Source organism: Thermobia domestica, chromosome 9 (assembly GCF_964235325.1).
Source record: "Thermobia domestica chromosome 9, izTheDome1.hap1.1, whole genome shotgun sequence".
Taxonomy (NCBI): Eukaryota; Metazoa; Arthropoda; class Insecta; order Zygentoma; family Lepismatidae; genus Thermobia; species Thermobia domestica.
Genome location: NC_137462.1, coordinates 278,542,322 through 278,562,146, shown reverse-complemented (window position 1 = coordinate 278,562,146; position 19,825 = coordinate 278,542,322). Strand labels below are relative to the sequence as shown.

At 35.6% G+C, this 19,825-nt stretch overlaps 1 long non-coding RNA gene across 1 annotated transcript in view; it reads left to right on the top strand.

Moving 5' to 3' along the window:
• The window catches only part of LOC145660703 (uncharacterized), a 151,292-nt gene extending 133,960 nt beyond the window's left edge, over window positions 1-17,332 (top strand). The window contains exon 4 of the long non-coding RNA XR_014126864.1: window positions 14,085-17,332. This is a non-coding gene — a long non-coding RNA (uncharacterized LOC145660703). The remainder of the gene's footprint in view (window positions 1-14,084) is intronic.
• Window positions 17,333-19,825: the final 2,493 nt, after the last annotated feature.

Here is a 19,825-nt window from a genome sequence, read left to right as displayed (position 1 = left end):
CCCTCAAGTCTATTGAAACAATTCTCGGTCATCCAATCACGAGGGTCACGTGCACATTTCAGTTGTTATTAGTGGTGTCGTGCAGTTAACATTGCTACAGCAGAACGGTGACTGCTACCTTTGCAGACGACACGACATTTTTGACAGCAACCACAATCACAGGTAAGTTGAAGTGGCGCTCCAAAGACATATCAATCACATATAGGCTTTTACAAGAAGATGGATAATCAAGATTAATCCAACGAAGACAGCACTAGTGGACTTCGGCAAACATATGAAGAGAAAACAGTGTAATTTGACACTGTTTGGTACGCCGCTGGAAGAGCAATCCAAGGCCACATATTCAGAGGTCGCCTCGACCGATAATCTACACTTGGTCCACAAATAAAAGAAGCAACAACAACAGCAAATCCGCGATTCAAAGTTCTACTGCCCATATTCCTCAGCAACCAACTTTCTCATGAAACCCGAAAGAGCACTGTAGCGTGTATATTATGTGCATCAGATTCATTTCACTCTACACCCATCCAACGTAGGAATTTGCAGCAGCTTACCACTACTACCGCCTCCAGATCGTCCAGAATCGAGCCACCCGAGCGATTACAGGCCATACTCTGGACACAAATATTGCTCAGATCTACGACAACTTGGACCTATCTCTTTTCAATGATGTGCGACAATGTCAGTCAACCAAATTCTGGCACAGAGCCAGAACTCAAGATAACCTGCAATTAGAACCAGACCCATCTACCGAAGAGTAGTCTATAAAATGCGAGCACCCCAGTAGCCCAATCAGAAGAAAGAAGGAAGACTTAGGACAGTTGCAGTCCTAAAGAAGAAGTATGCTGGCACACACAAGTCAACACACAACCCACTTTATGTTTAATGCAAGAGTTTAGGCTTGAAACTTCGGACACAAAAGCCTCAAGAACGGACTTGAACTTCAACGTGTTACATGTCTACGACTCGCTTTGTAGAGACCAATATCTAACAGTGCACGGTAAACTTAGCTCAGGCATATTTGTGCTTCGTTGTCGACTGTAAAAGTCTGTTGTTAATTGTGCTACAGTTTGCCCCCTAGCCTGTTTTACCGACCTTGATAGTCTACGTCCAACACTTTTAACGAGAAGTGACTGTTCCGTATCTTGGTTTTAGGTGTTGCTTTTATGTTCTTTTCCCACTTTTGTGAGACACTAACATACAGCAGTTCACAAAACTCAAACAAGTAGCGGTTTCTTCGAGGTTCCCACCCATCCAGCTATCATAATGTGGGCCTTATCAAAGTCTGATACATCGCCGTCCTACCGTATTCCACGCAAAAGCACCACGCTAGGGACTGATGGAGCGACTACCATCTGGCAAGTGGCTCTGCCGTACTCCGTGACTGTTATGTTAGCCGTCCTAGAACTTCATTCAAAAATTAGCTGGCGGTTATAGTGATCTGTCTGGTGAGTTGATAATAATGTTTCTTAAATATCAATGAAATGAAAGGCAATTTCTTCACAATCAGAATATTCAGTAGTAGTTATAACTAGTGATTCTCATTGTGATTACATGTTAGTATGTTGCCCTCCTACTTCAATATATAAATAATTAATTATTTGTCATTCATTTATGGTACATCACTTTCCAACTAAGATAATTAAATTAGATACATTCTATACTATCATATTAAGTATTGTATTTCATTTGTACATATTGATTAATGAAATATTTAGTCAATTAGTAGCCTGTTGAAATATTTTCGAACAATATAGAAAGCAGTACTTGCCTAAACAATTCAATTCTGGAATAGCCCTTCTTCTTCAACCAGAAATAATGTTAGGAGTTAGAAACTTGCTAATACTGAAGAAAGAAACGAGAAACTAAAGAAGACGATAGAATGGTCCAATATTCTCTTTGAGCTACTACGAAAGCCAATATTCTATGATTCTTATCGTTCTTTTTTTCCCTTTTTAACTCCTCAAATAACTAAACACCAGCTGAATCACGATTTGTAGTAGTAATAGTTGCAGCCCAGACAGCATCTGTTTTCAATCCTTTCCTTTTCTTCCACTTCAATTGGTCTCCTTCTCTCTTTCCTTTCGCTGTTCTTCCGTATCTGCCTCCTGGAAAATATTTCCTTTTCTCTTTTGCTCACTCTTCATAGTTCCTCCTTCGCTGCGAAAAGAACTCAACTGCTCAGCATCGTTACAACGGCGCCAGCAGATTTAAACTTTTCTCTTCGTTCGCCTAGTTCTGTTAGCTCCTTCATCAGACGGGCTATTCCGTCATGGATCATTCGCCCGACATTTCCTTCGAGCTCTGTAGCATCGTTTCCACTTAGAAAGGGAGAGCGCCTTTAGTAAAAAGAAGCAAAATGAGATAAACTATATATATATATATATATATATATATATATATATATATATATATATATATATATATATATATATATATATATATATATAGCTAACGAAAGGATGTTCCTTCTAGAAATCTTATTGCTCCCATAAATTCTAAGTTGCTAGTAAGAGCTTTCACTGAATGCTTACATTATTCTGTTGGAACAGCACAAAACCCGACAACCAACAATATCTAGGGTAACGAACGTGCAGTTAGTGCAAACTATCTCAAAACTACCTTCTTTTATTTTCGTTTCTTCTTTTGTCTGTAACTGTTGGTTTAATTTGCCAGAAAATTGATGACAGTTCTTCGCGATGAATACGCACAAAGACGAAAGCAGAAAAGTTTCCGTCTTAACGAAGTGGGAAAAGTGCTTATTTTATCTGACTTTTTTTTTTTATTGTTTCCGTTCGGATGGTATAAAAACAAACTTTACTCATTTGACGAGTGAGCATCGAGCTGTTTGTTCTTCTTTCTTGGGTTTTGTTGCTTCTATTTCAATCTCTTAGTACATAGTATCAAGCTTATTTGTTTTCAATAAAAACCTAACTAACTATATTCTATCAAAGCTTAAGACTGGAATCGCAATCATTGGTTATTTACAATTCTATTTTTCTCACAATAACTAAAGTTCAATACACACATCACAGAAAAACTAAAGCCTTACAAGAATTACACCATCACTGATCTAATTAGCTAGAAATTCTGTAACGAAATGTCAGATAGTAAAATGAGGAAAGTAAATGTTAGAAATGATTCATTTTTAATCAGTTGTTGTAAGTAGAATTTATACCGGTATGTTAGTGTTGTATTTGTTTATTACTTTCTGCAATATCAGAATCTTAGACGCCAAGTGATTGCTGTTAATCTATATTCGAAATTCAGGAATATCATATATATGGTTGTTCAGAACATAAACAAGACAACTATTGCAAAGTTACTACAATATAAAAGCGTAACACTGATGCGTTCTGATGAGAACATCTGTTTCAATATACTGTATATATGCGTAATATGCCATTTCTTCAAATCGCCAGCTGATTTGTTGAGCACCGCTATACGCCAATTACCCGCTTCACTAGGTGAAAATAAGAAAATAATAATAATACTGTAATATGTTCCGTTAGTCACTTTTTACTGTTACTAAAATGTAAAATAAATAAATTAATAAATCGATAGAAACAAACAAAATATAATGAAAAATCAGAAAATAATAGGTAATCTATATAAATAAAAATTACATATTAATATTGTGGGCTGAATTTGGATTTATCCGGCATCGGAACTGTCACTGTTCATCTCAGCGATCTCGCAAACTATGGATTCGGCACAAACATAGATCATTTTACATCATTTTATGTATCTCCCCTCCCTCAAGTTCCGGGACGGAATTAGAATTTTTGGCATTCACTGTTCATCTCAGCGCCCCCGCAAACTATGGATTCGACACTAATATAAGTCACTTTTGATCATTTTTATATATTAGTGAAATGACAAAAAACATTTCAAGCTTGAACTTCATCTATGTTGAAAATTTGATAAAGATCGGTAGAGTGGTTCAAGAGTTATTAAGTCACAAACATAGTCACTTTCATTTTTATTTATACAGATAAATATGTATATTAAATTCTTATTATTTCTTACGTTGCTTACAGCAGGCTCCAGAAGAAGCAGTAGGTTACCGCGAACTCAAAACTGGTAAGAAACCATGGGTTACAGAGCAGATGTTGTAGAAAATGAGGGAGAGGAAGATGTGGAAACAGATTGATACAGAAGAGGGCAGAAAGATATACAGAAAGTTATATAATGAATTACGAAGAGGAACAGACAAAGCGAGGGAAGAGTTTTACAAAAGAAAATGCGAGGACATAGAAGAATTAGAAAGAGTTGGGAAATGTGAGGAAATGTGCAAGGAGGTGAAATCTATGGAATTTCGGAGGAAACAAGGGGGTATTATGATGGCAGTAGAAAATAAGAATGGGAAGGTAGTTAGCGAGAGAAATGAGGTTATAGGAAGGTGGAAAGAATACGTTGAAGACTTATATGAGAGTAGGGATAGACCGTGTAGCCTAAATGTTGAAGTAGAATGAAGTAGGCGAGGATGATAAAGGATTTAGTATTCTTCGGGATGAGTTTGAAAAGGCTATATCCGAGATTAGGAATGGAAAGGCAACCGGAATAGATAATATACCAATTGAATTCATTAAAAATATAGGAGACAAGGGAAAGAAAGTATTGTTGCGACTATGGAATGAAATATATGAAACAGGACAATGGCCAAAAGACTTTCTGAAAACGATCATGATACCGATGGCTAAGAAATCGAACCCAAAGAGATGTGAGGATTATAGAACTATTAGTCTCATATCTCAGCTAAAATTCTGCTCCGAATACTGAACAGAAGGTTATATGAAAGAACAAATAAAGAAGTTGAGGAGGAGCAGTTCGGGTTCAGAAGAGGCAAGGGCACAAGAGATGCAATTGGATTATTAAGGGCGATCGGCGAAAGATTTATGGAAAAAGGGAAAGAGGTGTATGTTGAATTTATTGATCTAGAAAAGGCTTTTGACCGCGTGAATTGGGAATTGCTGTTGGGAGTTTTAACAAAGATAGGGTTGGAATTGAAAGATAGAAGACTCATAAGAAACTTATACTTGTACCAACAAGTAAGTGTTAGGATAGGGGAATAAGTGACGGAAGAGAGTGCAATTGGAAGAGGAGTTCGACAAGGATGCTGCCTCTCGTCAACACTATTTAATGTCTATCTAGAAGAAGTAGTGAAAAAGAGTTTACATGATGATGATGGCATTTCGGTAGGAGGTAGAATGATTAGATGAATAAGATTTGCAGACGATATGGCGCTTGTTGCAGGATCTGAAAAGAAAATCAATAAAATATTAGAAAAAATGAGAAAGGGCTTTGAAGAATATGGGATGAAAATAAATGTTAGAAAGACAAAAACCATGGTGATTGGAACGAAGGGGAGAAAATAGAACAAGTGAATAGTTTTCGAAACCTGGGTAGTATTCTTAGTAATGACATGGAGTGCGAACGTGAAATAAAAGCAAGGATAGGAATGGCGAAAGAAGCCTTTAGGAGGAAGAAAAGTCTGTTTTGTAGGACCTTGAATAAAGAGTTGAGAAAAAAACTCATAAAATGCTTCGTGTGTAATGTTGTACTGTATGGGGCGGAAACGTGGTCATTATGTGATGAAAAACTACTGAAAGCCTTCGAAATGTGGGTGTGGAGAAGAATGGAAAGAATTAGTTGGGTCATGCGGAAAACGAATGAGAGAGTGTTAGAAATTGTGGGTGAGAAAAGAACACTTTTAGATAGTATTAGGAAGAGGAAGAGAAACTGGTTGGGACATTGCCTAAGAAGAGATTATATCATGAGGGATGTCCTAGAAGGTATGGTGGCGGGAAAGAGAGGGAGGGGGCGAAGAAGACTACAATTAATGGATTATATTAAAACAGAAAGATCATACGCGAAGACGAAAAGGTTATCGGAGGACCGTGGAGCATGGAAGCTTCTCAGCTGCGGCAAGTGACCTGCCAATAAGGGCAGAATACCTATGATGATGATCAACTTTGCACTTTATTATTATGAAACTTGCTACAGAATAAACAACAATATACCGTATTTTGTCACGTATATAACACATACGTTTGTAAAAAGCACACTCAATCTTAGAAAAGCGTTCGCATCTATAAGCTACATTTAGCCTAAAAGTATTTTAAAGTTTTAGCCACATGAAAACAAAACTGAAACAGTTAAAAACGAACATTGTAGCTACTTCTTTGGTTTGGCATCATTCCTTAAAAGAACCAGTGACCGTACTAACTTGTTTTACTAAATTGGAATGGTAGACAAAATTAACTCAAAAACAATGATAACGAGCTCCTTCGTGAATAAGCAGCAGACTTTGGCTGTGAGACGTGGGTTCGATTCCGGGTGGGACTCATGTGGTTCGGATCCCACGGTAAGCTGTAGATCTACGTCTCACATACCCCTACTGCTGAACGGGATGCGAACTACAAATCAAATAAAATCAAACAACAATGATAACTTATGTTGTAAGTTGCTGTGTTGTCGGGTTTACGTATTTCTTATTATTTGCGTGTACAAGGGACACATTTAATTTTTGAGATTAATTTTTAGAAGACTACAACGAAAATAAAGTACATTGTGTTATCAGCTAACTCGGCTTTGTCAGATTACGATTTATGTTATAATTTTATTAAAAGATGTCGTTCTGTAAGAATCACAATTTTCTATATCATGGATACGAATATAAATATATTTCAAATTATTGGATCAACATTTTGACTTCTTACATGTTTCAATTCGTAATCTTAATGATGTCGTATCTCTTTGTGATCTAGAATCGCTCAACTTTTAAAATCCCAATGGCCGAATATTAAATCTTATACCAAGCAATATTACTCATGTTAACTTTTTAGGAAATTACTTCCTTCTTACTTCTTTTAATGCCACACCCATTATCACTAAGAATATCATATATTATGTAAAGAAATGAAATAATATATTCCATTAAAAAAATAAATAATATATATTGTATTCAGAAATAATATTGACTTTGACCTAAACAATTCTGGAGTTCGGTAAAAGAAAAAAAAGCACTTTTCGTCAGGGAATTTATATATAATATTTATACCAAGGTCAAGAGTTCAAACAGAGTACTAGAAAAAAATGAAATCTTTAAGTTTTACGTCCCACGGTTATGCCCCTTAGGCTAAAGTAGACGGTGATTATGAGAAATGAATGAAGTGGTGGAATGGAGAAAGTGGAAGGAAACCGGAGAACCCCGAGAAAACCTACTAGCACGGTGTTTGTTCACCACAAAGTCCACACGGCGCTAGCGGGGATCAAACCAATGACCTCAAGCACCGGAGGTAAATGCTCTACCACGGAGCTACCGCGCTCCCGAACAGAATACTAGAATCTCAATGGTATTTGTACAATATTTTCAATACAGTGTGATCAAAACGTGAATGTAGTTGTACAGTGACATCTATCGATTCTGTATCAGTTTCAACTATTTAGCTCGGTAGGCTACTTTTTTGATACAGCCAGGGTCAAATTTGAACAAGTTGTGACATGTTAGTTGGCTTCCAGAGACAGAAGAGTGAAGACGTGTTAAAAGTGTTTGTCGCACTCCAACATAAAGTTTTGTTCTAAGCTGCAAAAAAAAGTGCCAAAGAAACTCAAGAAATGTCAAAATGAGCGTATTGGACGAAGCGGTGGCATTGAAGGATGTTTACATGTGGTATGAGCGATTGAAAAGTTGCAAGGAGTCGGTTGAAAGCGAGCAACGACCGAGATGCCTTTCGATGTCAAAAACAAATGAAAACATGCAAAAAGGGGTACAAATAATTTTTTAAAACAGACGAATGACTTTACGAGAGATTTCCGAAGAATTAAACATTTCGTACCAGTCCGTGAAAAGCATTTTAACCACCGACTAAATGGACATGACTTCCTTCTTCACGAGCGCAGTGGCTCAGTGATAGAGCGTTCACCTCCGGTGCTTGAGGTCCCTGGTTCGATCCCAGCTCGCGCCGTGTGGATTTTGTGGTGGACAAACACCGTGCTCGTGAGATTTTCCGGGGTTCTCCCGTTTCCTCCCACTTTCTTCATTCCATCATTTCATTCATCTCTCATCATCACCGTCCTCTTTAGCCTAACCGGCATAAACGTGGGACGTAAAACAAAGATTTCATTTTATTTTTTCTTTCTTCATCATGAAAACCCTTGCTATTGATCCTCGAGTTTTTGGTCGAAAAAAAATTTCTGCCTGTCTACATTTACTGTACTCTCCAGATATAGCACTACGCGACTTCTGGTTCTTCCCAAAAATTAAAACCGTGCTTAAAGAAAAACGTTTTGGCACTGTTCCTGACATTCAGAGGGCTACAACAGAGCAACTAAACACCCTTCCAAAAGAAATGCATGTAGTCATGGATTCAACGTTGGGATAAGTACATTGCTAACCAAGGACAGTACTTTGAAGCAGATTAAACCAAATTCCATGTAAGCTTATTAATTTGTTTGTAATAAAATTATTCATCGTATTTTTTGATTACACCTCGTATGCTCTACACTACTAATATAGTACACTCATGTCCAAAACGACTGTCGTATATCTATAACGGTCTACTTGTAAGAATATAGTTTGATAATGATTTTGCAGGGTACTTTTAATACTGATACTATGTGTATAATCGGGAAATGTATAGTTGTGGTAAATTTTATAGGAAAAGAATTATGAACACGAAAATTAGAATGAATGAAAACAAAATGTTACTAAATGGACAAGAAAGTTTTATTTTCGTTCTATTGTTCTTATTTACTGCTCTTTTGACATGAAATTTGTCACATACATATCTTTGCCGATTATACACATACTAACATTATAAGAAATACCGGGCAAATTCGTTATCAAATTATATTCCTACAACAAGGTATTTATAGACATGAAACAATAATTTTGGACATGAGTGTACAACAAATTTTTTAAAACATTACCTAAGAAGGTAAATGTGCTCTTGTAAACTTCTTTGAAACAAAGTTAAAACTGCAACCAGAAAGGTGAAATTAAAGGTAAAATGAGATCCCTGATTCGATCTCCGCTTTTGTCAAGTGGGCTTTGTGATGGATAGACACCGTGTGTGTCAATTTTCTACGGATATCTCCACAATTTCTTTCTACTTTCTTCATATCACCATTATCATCCATCTCATCATCACAGTCTCCTTTAGGATCGGTCTACAATTGTACCCTACAATTGGACGTTAAACTAAATTAAAAAAATGTTAAAAATGTAAGTTGTGTAAGGTGTAAAAAGCAGTTAGTTCCAATTGTGCGAGCTATGATGTTGGAGCGTGCTTTTCAGAATGTAGAATTGTCAGAGAGAAACGGCTAGAGCAGCCTTTTCCCAACCTGGGCTCCGCAAGCCAATCTGAGAAAGGCACACATAGTGGTGAGAGATACACCATTTTAAGTTAAATGATCGATCCTGACATTTCTTCGTTTGATCCTGACACTTCCAAGTTAGTGGCTGAAAGACAACAGCAACCATCACATTGACTGAAGACGTGTACCTCGGTGAGTCACACACTTATTATAATGTTAATTTGTGGAGGTTAATACATTTTTATTTTTTCCAGAAAAATACTTTTTTCTGTACCTGATGGGTAGGCTATTGTGGTTTAGTTTTGTTTGCGCGCTAGATTTGTTTATATATTTGAAACATCTTAGACAAGGTGTTCGGCCTAGGTTTGAAACCCAGAACTACCCGATTACGGAGTAGGCATCATATCACACTCATAATTATAGCACTGCAAAGAAAAAAAAACACACCCACAGCCATATATATACTAACACGAGGAAGAACGGTATATATTCTAACCGGTCCTTCACATCTATTGTAGACTCTAAATGGGGCCACAGTGTGGAAAAGGTTGGGAAAGGCTGGACTAGAGCAAAGGAAGAGAGGGATTTAGATAGGACAATGCAAAACCAAGTTATGGCAGTGCACAAGTAGCCGAGGATCTACGAACATGTCTGAGAATGCAAATACCAATCCATCGAAGTTTTACTACTTCCTTTATCCACTCTAGGTTTTCCTGACTGTTCCCTATCCTCTCCTTGTAACATTCAGAGAATACGAGATAAAATCTGACGTCATAAAGCCAGTTGGATATGATTGCTATAGGTTGTCAGTGTTACAAAGGGAAATTAGAACACGTTAAACTCATTGGAGTAATAATGTTACATAATAAAGACATCAGAGTAACATTATTTTTCCAGTAACGAAAAAAATTTCGAAGTTTCGATTTGAGTCTTGATATTCTACCAACCAGGCTAGGAAGGACAGGACCTGATAATAACGTGGGATCCGAACCACGTTCTAGGCTTGAATTAGGTGCATTTGACCTTAACTCGGCCCATCATACAATATCAACTCTCAGAGTATAAGACGTTTCCCACCAAACTATATAACCTTTTAGACGGCTTGGATTATGTGCATTTACTCCTAATTCAGCCCATTATGCAAGATCAATTCTCACAGCATAGGACGTTCCCGACCACCTATATCAACTTTTGGAGGGCTTAATTTGGTGCATTTGCCCCTAATGCAGTCCAACATCCAATATCAACCTTTGTAGTATAGGATGTTTCCCACCACACTATATCACCTTTTAAAGAGCTGGATTCTAGGCCTAGACCCAGCTATAGAACTAGCTGTTATTTATAATATGTTCTTTGGTTAACCCTTTCCACACGGGAGTAGAGATTCTTAGATTATATTCATGAAACTGGTTTTTCTATACTTCATGAAACATGTATAGAACATTTTTTATTAAAACAATGTGTGGGTCCATCGTAGGTTCTGAGAAAGTGGACCCGAACAATTGTGCGTGTTTTGAAGCCGAAGTGAGCGTGAAAAAAATGAAAAATTCTCGCTTGTGTGATACAGAAAAGCTACTCGCATTATTGTGCAGGTTCGGGCGGAAAGAATTAATGTATAAGTAACCTGTAAAATATATAAAGGAATCTTCAACTCCTTATAAGTTCCGAGTATGCTCGGAGGACCTCATGAACAGAGATTCATGCTATGCCTTATTTTGTTTATATACAGTTCATATATTCTGGTCTCATTGAAATGGAAAAGTAGCGTCTACTTTATGCAGGTAACGCATCTATTTCTTGTTGCGATTGTCTCTGTGGAAATTACCTCGAGATGGAGAATGGATTTGGAGAAATATTACCAGCACAAGTTGCTCTGTATTTGGAACAAAGAGAGAGAGAGGGAGAGAGAGAAGGAGGAGTAGACGGTTAGATTAATGGGCCGGTGGAATGTTTTAATTGCAAACAAGGAATCGCTTCTCAAAGTTTTCTCACTGGACTTTTATTTTAGTTTTACCTTTTTGGAAAAAAAAACGAAGGGAAAGGGAAATGAAACTAAATTGAGTTAATTACTATTTTCAGGAAATGCGGCAAAGGAATGGATATGAACTGTATGGTATTTAGAGACTGGGTATACGCTAAATTCAACATAAATAAGTTTTACTGGAATGAACAACTACCTGATTAATAATGTGAGAGTTAGGTATAAACTAATATTACTCTGTCTATTTATGGTTTTTTAATTGAAACATACAGTAGACTTTCTCTTGACTGACTTCTGTTTGACCGCCCGTCGGCTTAACTGATTCCAAGAACATCTAACTAACTAACTAACTACCTCTTTGGCCTATGGAACACGGAGGCTCAATACCACGTTCATAAAAGTTCTCCATTTACTTCTGTCCTTAGCCAATTGGATCCAGTTTCTACTTTGTATTACTATTTCTGTGAGATTCATCTTAATATTGTCCTTCTTTGCGCTTAGGTCTTCTAATGGACTTTTCCGATTAGATTTCCAGTTAAAACTTTGAAAGCGTTCCTACTTTCTTTCATCCTGGCTGCATGACCTAGCCATCTGGTCTCCTATATTTGCTGACCCTAACAATGTAAGGTAAACAGTGTATATATTATGCAGTTCCTTGTTATAAAGTTTTCGCCATTTCCCATTCCCGTTCTTCTTGAGTCCGTCTCCAAGAATATTTTCCACGAAAAAAGTTATTTTTCGTTCTCAGCTACGCTCGGTGCTTAACAACAATTTACCGTGAAATAATAAACAAATTAACTAATCGCTATGACTCTATGCTTTTGTGTTGATGTTGTTTCGACACCATATTTTGTAAATAAGGTTTCGTTTGCGTCATAGTGTAGTGAGTTTCATTCAATATACGACTACATTGCTGTAGTTATAACAAAAGGTCAAACATTCATGTGGTCAGGTTGTACAAGAGTGCGTTCCAAAGCAAGGGGATGATCCGTAAAAGAATGAAGACGTAGAAAGTAGAGGACACACTCAGAAAGCTAAGTAACATTTCTAAGAATAGAAAATCTGGAAGGAATGCCTCTGACAAGCTCACAACCCCCGATCATAGACATCAATTAACAGCAAACCCCAGGATCTGCACTACGAGTACCGTGCATTAAAAGACACCATGGAGTACTGCTAAAGGCTTACAAACATTGGAATACTCAGAGCTATTGTTGAAAATGACTTCAATACATAGGCCGCCAATGACTTCAATACATAGCTGGCATCAACAGAGCAGATTGTTTGATAGACGCAAATCCATGTGGCATGTCACTAATTTTTCCATCAACGGCAGTAACGCGAGCAACTTTCCATGGGGTGTTATACACGAGCTGTTTCATATCTCCCCACAAGAAGAAATCCAGTGGTCGGGGGAGCGAGGTGGCCACAGACGAGCATACAAAGCAGGGCGATATCAAACGCACAAATTTGGCAAAGGAGTGAAGGATGATCTTTTCTACTATAAATAAATTCTATTGGTTTAGATGTGTGAAACACGAGTACTTCTAAAGAATAGACAAAATCATTCCATTCTAAGACAGGCAGTAGAGTGAAATACTAATGTTCAAAGGCAACAACGGAAAGGTGTAAGCAAGCTTTCTCTTCTAGCGTGAAAACAGACTAACAATGTTTCATTATATTTTTTGGGTTACAGATTATCATCTTAAATGTCGACTAGTATTCTTCTTTTAAAATATATTTTTAATGCTTATGCTTATTCGCAATACTGCTACTGAAATCGAAAAGGAAAATCCCATGTGTCTCTTTGTGGCCAAACTACTAAAATACAAGGTCCGAACTTGATTCGCAGTTAGAGCTAGTGTATCCAATGTTAAATAGTAATTATCACATCGGCAGAAAGAAAGATGTTATAAACGATCTAAACCAAACTAATCATCAATCATACTAAAATATCCATCTTAAGAAGATATCGAATATTCATTGTTGAAATGATGTTCGTTCGATTGAAATGTCCAACTGAATTGGGACACTTTAGCCGAAGGTGAAGAAAATAAAAACTATAATATCTGATTAGTGAGTATGTTCAGGCTGGAGCTCCATATTCTTGTTATCTCTCAACCAACGATTTGATGCAATAACAAAAATAATATGAATTCTGTGCGGCCAAGAAATCGTAAACCACATGTTGCACCTCTATGTCATTAGGAAAGTTCTTTCTTACCAAGAAGTTTCGAAATACCAGTAGATGTAGTAGTAATCTGTGGATGAGACATCACGGGAATTCTCCGGAAGAGGAAAAAGTTCATATTACAGATTGACATTCTGCATTGTCCTTTGAGGACATGCAATGAAGTGCTTAAGTAAGCACATATTGAAGTGAACATTAAAACACTTGTGTTTGTTGATAATCATTTCTGGTTGCTTCTGGACAACTTGCAATACATACGATATGTGACTACTATTGTTTTACTTTTGTTTAGGTCATATTTCTATCTTTTCTAACTCGCAGTTTGGTACGAATCCAGTTTAAATAAACTAGATTTAAAAAAAATAATGTTTGTGCATATCCACAAGATATAAATAATGTGGTGGACAAATAATGTTTGGGTTTTTTCTCGAGATTTTCCTGTTTCTTTGTACAGCACCATTCCACCAATTATGTAATCATAATTCAATTTCAATAATCATCCGTTTCGCTTAGCTACCTGAGCATAACCGTGAACCTGGAAATTCCATTTGTTTCATTTCAAAATGTAAATAAACATTTTGTTCGTTTCAGATGTGCTGAACCGCCCTAAATTATGAAAAGAGAAGTCACAACTCAGACAAGGAATTCAGAAATCTGAACGTGATGTTTACGCAAAAATTGTTTATATTTGCTGTTTATATGGATGTCCATTAGATAAACCTTTTCCATGGATTTGCTTCTGAATAGAGATGCCTTAATAAGTAAATGTAGTCTTTTTCCTCATTTTGTTTTGGCTATATTTCGGGGAAAATATTATGACCAGAAGATGTCAAGTGGTATGAGAGTTCCCTTCATTGGATAGATATGTGTTTATATTTTTGAAACCCAAGACCCTCTCTTGCCCAACCAAGCAATTTATGTGCGCTGGCGAAAAGCGTCCGTTCGTTTGCTGTGCTTCGATAGGCAACTTCCTAGAAGGCTGTAGTAAAGTTAGAAAAAGAGAGAAGGAGAGATGAGGAAAAGGAGCGAGTTAAAATTTGAATTACAAATCTCACAAAATGTTGATTTAATAGAGCTATTGGCTTTGAGAGAAGTAACAGATTGTTCTCCAGCCCCTCTCTCTTCCCCTATATCAACGTTTGCGGGGGATGTTTATGTTTCCTTCATTCACGTACTTCACACAAATGTTATTTTGTTATTAGACATTACTTCATTTCCTCGAATTAACTCCTATTTTCCTTGTAATTATTTGCACTTCAATTATTTTCAACACTTTCTAATCAAATACTAAGTATAATCTTGTTCCATGGATATTTTAATACGGAATATTCCGTCTTTAATTTAAAAGTTAAAAAAATAGGAAATTCTATTTCAGTAAATGAGGCACAAACGTTTCTTGATGGTTGATGACCAATATGATATTCTGTTTTCTGAAGATGGGTCATATTGTTACTTTCGTAATAAATTTGAGGGCAACATGAATTTGTAATGTACATTATCTGAAAAGACTGAAATTATAAAATAATGACTGGTATATTAAATTTTGTATTTTAAAAATCTTTATTCTGTCTGTGTTAGTTGAACTCTTTGAGGGGTAACTTTAAGTAAAAGTCCTAAATCTGACCAAGAAGTATTATACATTAAAAGCTGTAGTTTTTAGCAATATATGATTGGTCACATTTTTAAATTTTTGTGGAAGTTATGTTCTAGATTCAAGGCTTTAATGAAATGGATCCCATTGGCATAAACTAATATTATTTGAAGAAAAGCTTCTACATAAAATGAAAAGTGTAGTCGAAAATTTATCATAGATCATTCTTAGTTTATATCATATATTAGATTTCACCAGAAACTTTCGTGTAGTAATTACGATAAACATCACAAAGAAAAACCAAAAACCCGTCATCACTTACAGTCAAATAAAATATAGTTTATTTTTAATTCCGTGTGATATTTTTATTTAGAGACTAAATACACCAAAAACGCAAAAAAGTTAGTAAAATCCTTTATATATACGTAATTGTATATATATATTACAAAGATTGCTTTTAATACTCTGTTATGTCAAAATACGACGAGCAACTTTTAATAAAGAACTAAAAACATGTATTGCGTATAATTAATTCCATACGAAATACAACCAAGTGTATCATGTTTTTCGCATAATCATAGGTAAAGTATACTTTGTCAATTGTTATTGTAAGATGTTAATTAAAACTACAATACGACTATGTCATTGTAAGCTTCTAGTCAAATGCAACACAATGATTAGAATTGATTTTCAAAGATATTTGATTAATCGGTATTATAATTATTATTTTTAATTAGTATTATAAACTAATTCCAGCATGTTTTATTTTCCATTATTACAATATTAATTTTGTTGAATAATTTTCTAATGCAACTAAGGCTTCTAAATCTTTTATTTTTAGTTGCTATGATAGTTTCCCATTAATATTTCAAACGTGAAAAATAATGTAACTTTTTCTATTGTACCTAGATATTCTTTTCAAATACAAATTGCGATTATGTTTATTTTCTGAAGTTGTGTACAGAAGGAAGAACTAGATGTAAGTAATATTGTTGTAAATCAAAGAACAGTTTTCATTCAGTAGTATAGCCTAAGTTTATGAAACAAAATGTGTAATTATTTATATTGCATGTAAGGTTATGTGAAAACTAAACACCTTCTTATGTAGATGTGTTATATCATTTAAAGTAATAATAACAACAATTTAGGTACAGTATTAAGACAGATATCGTTGTACCAATATATTTCGTATATTTATATCCTTATGTGCTAGAATCCTTATATCCTTGAACTCTGTACTTAAGAACCAAAGATGAGTAAGTCCAACTTTAGAAAAGTTTGAGACGAAATCACGGCCACTCACCTCTCTTTGAAACCAAAAATAAACAGAAGAGTGTCTTTTTTTCGGTAATGAATTTATTACAAGGTGCTGGTTTGTTCTGTGTTCAGTTGTGAGGGTGCCGGTGATGGAACAGGTCACAAATTTGTGGCTTGTGACCCGAAATGCCCGGAGACAGCTAGGCCATGACAGACCAGTCACAGAGCCTCAGACAGATCTATGACCCGGTAACCCTATTAAGTCCGTATACCAGTGTGATCTGGGTCTCTAGATCTATACGGGTCACTGAGATGGACACAGGTGATCCGAGTGACTCAGATGATCCAGTTACACGTTCCAACACCAGAAAGTAGGGCTCTTTAAAGAGAGAGATGGGTAAGATATTTTAAACAAGTTTTTACATATTCTATCATAATTTAGGTATAATATAACAATTTAGTGCAATATAGAGAATAAGTAATTTTATTAGAAGATTGTTTCCAAGGGAGACTTCTAATATACAGTTTATGAATATATTAATATCCCACATTGAGCAAGTGCAGATATATACTTCGAATTGGGAGGGGACTTATCCCCAGGGTTACTCTCTGAAATCATCACTTTAAGAAATACACATGATATTAAAATAACCTATAGCTGTCCTTTATTAGCATTGATTTTACGTTAAAACCAATTTTAATTTTATTAGTACCCAATTTATTCCTTGTCTTACAATTAATATGCATTTAATTACTGTCATGCAAAAACGTTGCTGGAATTAATTTACTATTTTGTTCGAAATTATGACAGTGTGGATTTGGCATTGTGGTAACATGATATCTCAAATGGATACAAGATATTTTTTAAGTGAAATATCACCGACAATCACAATACTAAATTGTAGTAAATATTTTAATGATTAATCTTATGTGCCCTTTATGGGTTAATTATAAATTATGTTTTCTTGATTTTTATGCTTGTGACTCTTAGGTTGAGATAAAATTTTGATTTATGCCTAACTATATGTTATTTCTTTCAAATGCATTGAGTGTGAATTTTAAATTCTTAAAGAGTTAATCTAACGTTTTATTCTTATCGTTATCACATTTCCAAACTTAAAATATGGGAAAATTTTGAAGAAATTATTTCCTTCATGGTTTTCACTCATTTGTCGCTACTTCTAACTTTATTGAAGAAATCTATTAAGTACAGAAATATATTAAGTTCTATTAAGTACAATATACTATTATAGGCCTTTCATGTATGCTATGAGTTTCAATTTTTACAAACATATTGATATTAATTTTAATTGATAACATTCAAGTTACTTCTCTTGTCTGTGCACTCAGGATTTAACACAGAAAGTACTCTTTCAATAACTGTTCATGTTCTTGCATCTAAAGCCAAGAAAAACGTGGCTAAGAAAACTACCCATTGGAATTGAATACAATTTATCAGAAGAACAATTGTTCTTACACTGTAACTACTTAATTGCAATGTTAAGCTATGGCTTTACAGGTTTAAGTCATGTACTCAACAGCCCTGTCGTTACACTTGGCAATGTCAGGAAGCAGCAATGATTTCAGAAGAGTTTTCCCGAAGGGGACATAGAAAATACAGGGTATGAAAGTATTGGTATTTCACATTGGGCGTGGCTGTAGATGTGACCTCTGACACTGAGATTCCCTCCTCCACCCTAACCCCTAATAAATCTCAAGGCTTAAGTGGAAATAGTAAAAAATGAAACGCAAAGGGGTTGAAATGAACTATACACATCAATCAAAGAGTATATATCATCATCTCAGGTCAGATTTCTCTCGTTAGGTTTGACGCAGTTTTCTACCCTTTCCTATTTTGGGCCAGACTTTTAATTTCTTCCTATATCTTCCCTTCCCTATATCTTGTATTATTTAGTCCACATATTTCAATAGCGGCTTTTCTCTGTGTATTTTTCCTTCTTCTACTCTCTCTATAGCTATTAACATGATTCCTACTTGTCTCATAATGTACCCAATCCCAATACTCGTCTTCTCGTAATATTCTTTACTATAGTCCTTCCTTTTTCTACCATTTCTAATACTCTCTCATTCGATACCTTGTCCATCCATCTCATTTTCTATAACCTTTTATAGTACCACATTTTGAAGGGTTTCATTCTCTGTTTTTCATTTTCTACTAGTGCCCACGCATCACACTCATACTGTACCATACTCCACTCGCATGCTTTCCTCAGCCTCTTTTTCAGTTCTGTGTCCACGCTTCCGATCAGAATCTTTTGTTTCTCTTTAAATGTTTTCTTCGCCTGAGCTATTCTCATCTTACATTTTTTGTGCACCTGTTATCGCTCGTTATTTTACTCTCTAAGTAACAGAATTCCTCCAATTCTTCCACCAGATGATATCCTATTTTGATATTCATGTTTCTTGTTTGTTTTGCAGCTCATCACTTGTTTTGCTTTTGTTAATCTTCTGTTACATTTTCTGTTAAGTAGCTGTTGCATACCGTTTAGACCTGTCTCTAATTCTTTCTCGCTGTCTACCAACATTACAATATCGGTTGCAAATTTAAGCGTGTATATTTTTTGCTTATGAAGAGTTATTTCTATGTGAATATCGTTGATTTCTTTTATTGCTTCTTCAATGTAGAAATTAAACGAATTTGGTAACAATAAGCATCCTTGTATAACCCTTTTCTGAAATGCTGTTTATTCTCTCTCTCTCCTTCTACCCCAATTGTTGCCTTCTGTTCTTTGTATAGGTTTCCCCTTATCTGGAACAATGAAGAATTGCTACAGCAGTGGAAAGAATCGATCATTGTTCCAACTCACAAGAAAAGCGACTAAACTGATTGTAATAATTATCGAGGCATTTCTCTTTTGTCAACATCCTGTAAAACTCTTTCAAATATTCTATTAGCAAGATTGTCTTCATACGCAGATGAAATTATTGGAGATTGTCAGTGTGGATTTAGACGAAATCGATTAACTATCGACCAAATATTTACTATTCGACAAATACTCGAAAAGAAGTGGGAATACAAAGCCTTATCTATTTTATAAAGGCCTACGACTCGTTTAGGATAGAAACATTGTACAGCATTCTTACATAATTTGGAATACGAAAAAGCTTATTGGATTAATTATGGTATGTTTAAATGAATCCCAAGGTAATGTCCGGATAGGAAAATTTTGTCTACGAGCTTTCACGTCGAGATTGGCCTGAAACAAGGAGATGCGTTGTATCCATTATTATTCAACTTTGTCCTGGAGTATGCTATAAGGCAAATCAGAGATAGCAATCAGGGCCTGGTGTTGAATTATGTTCACCAGGTTAGAGCGTATGCTGATGATGTAAATTTAATAGACGATGATAGGAGAACGATTGAAAGAAATGCAGAGATTTTATTAAACGCTTGCAGGGACATGGGTTTAGAAGTAAATGCAGAGAAGACTAAATGCATGGAAGTTCGTGGGGATTGTAATAC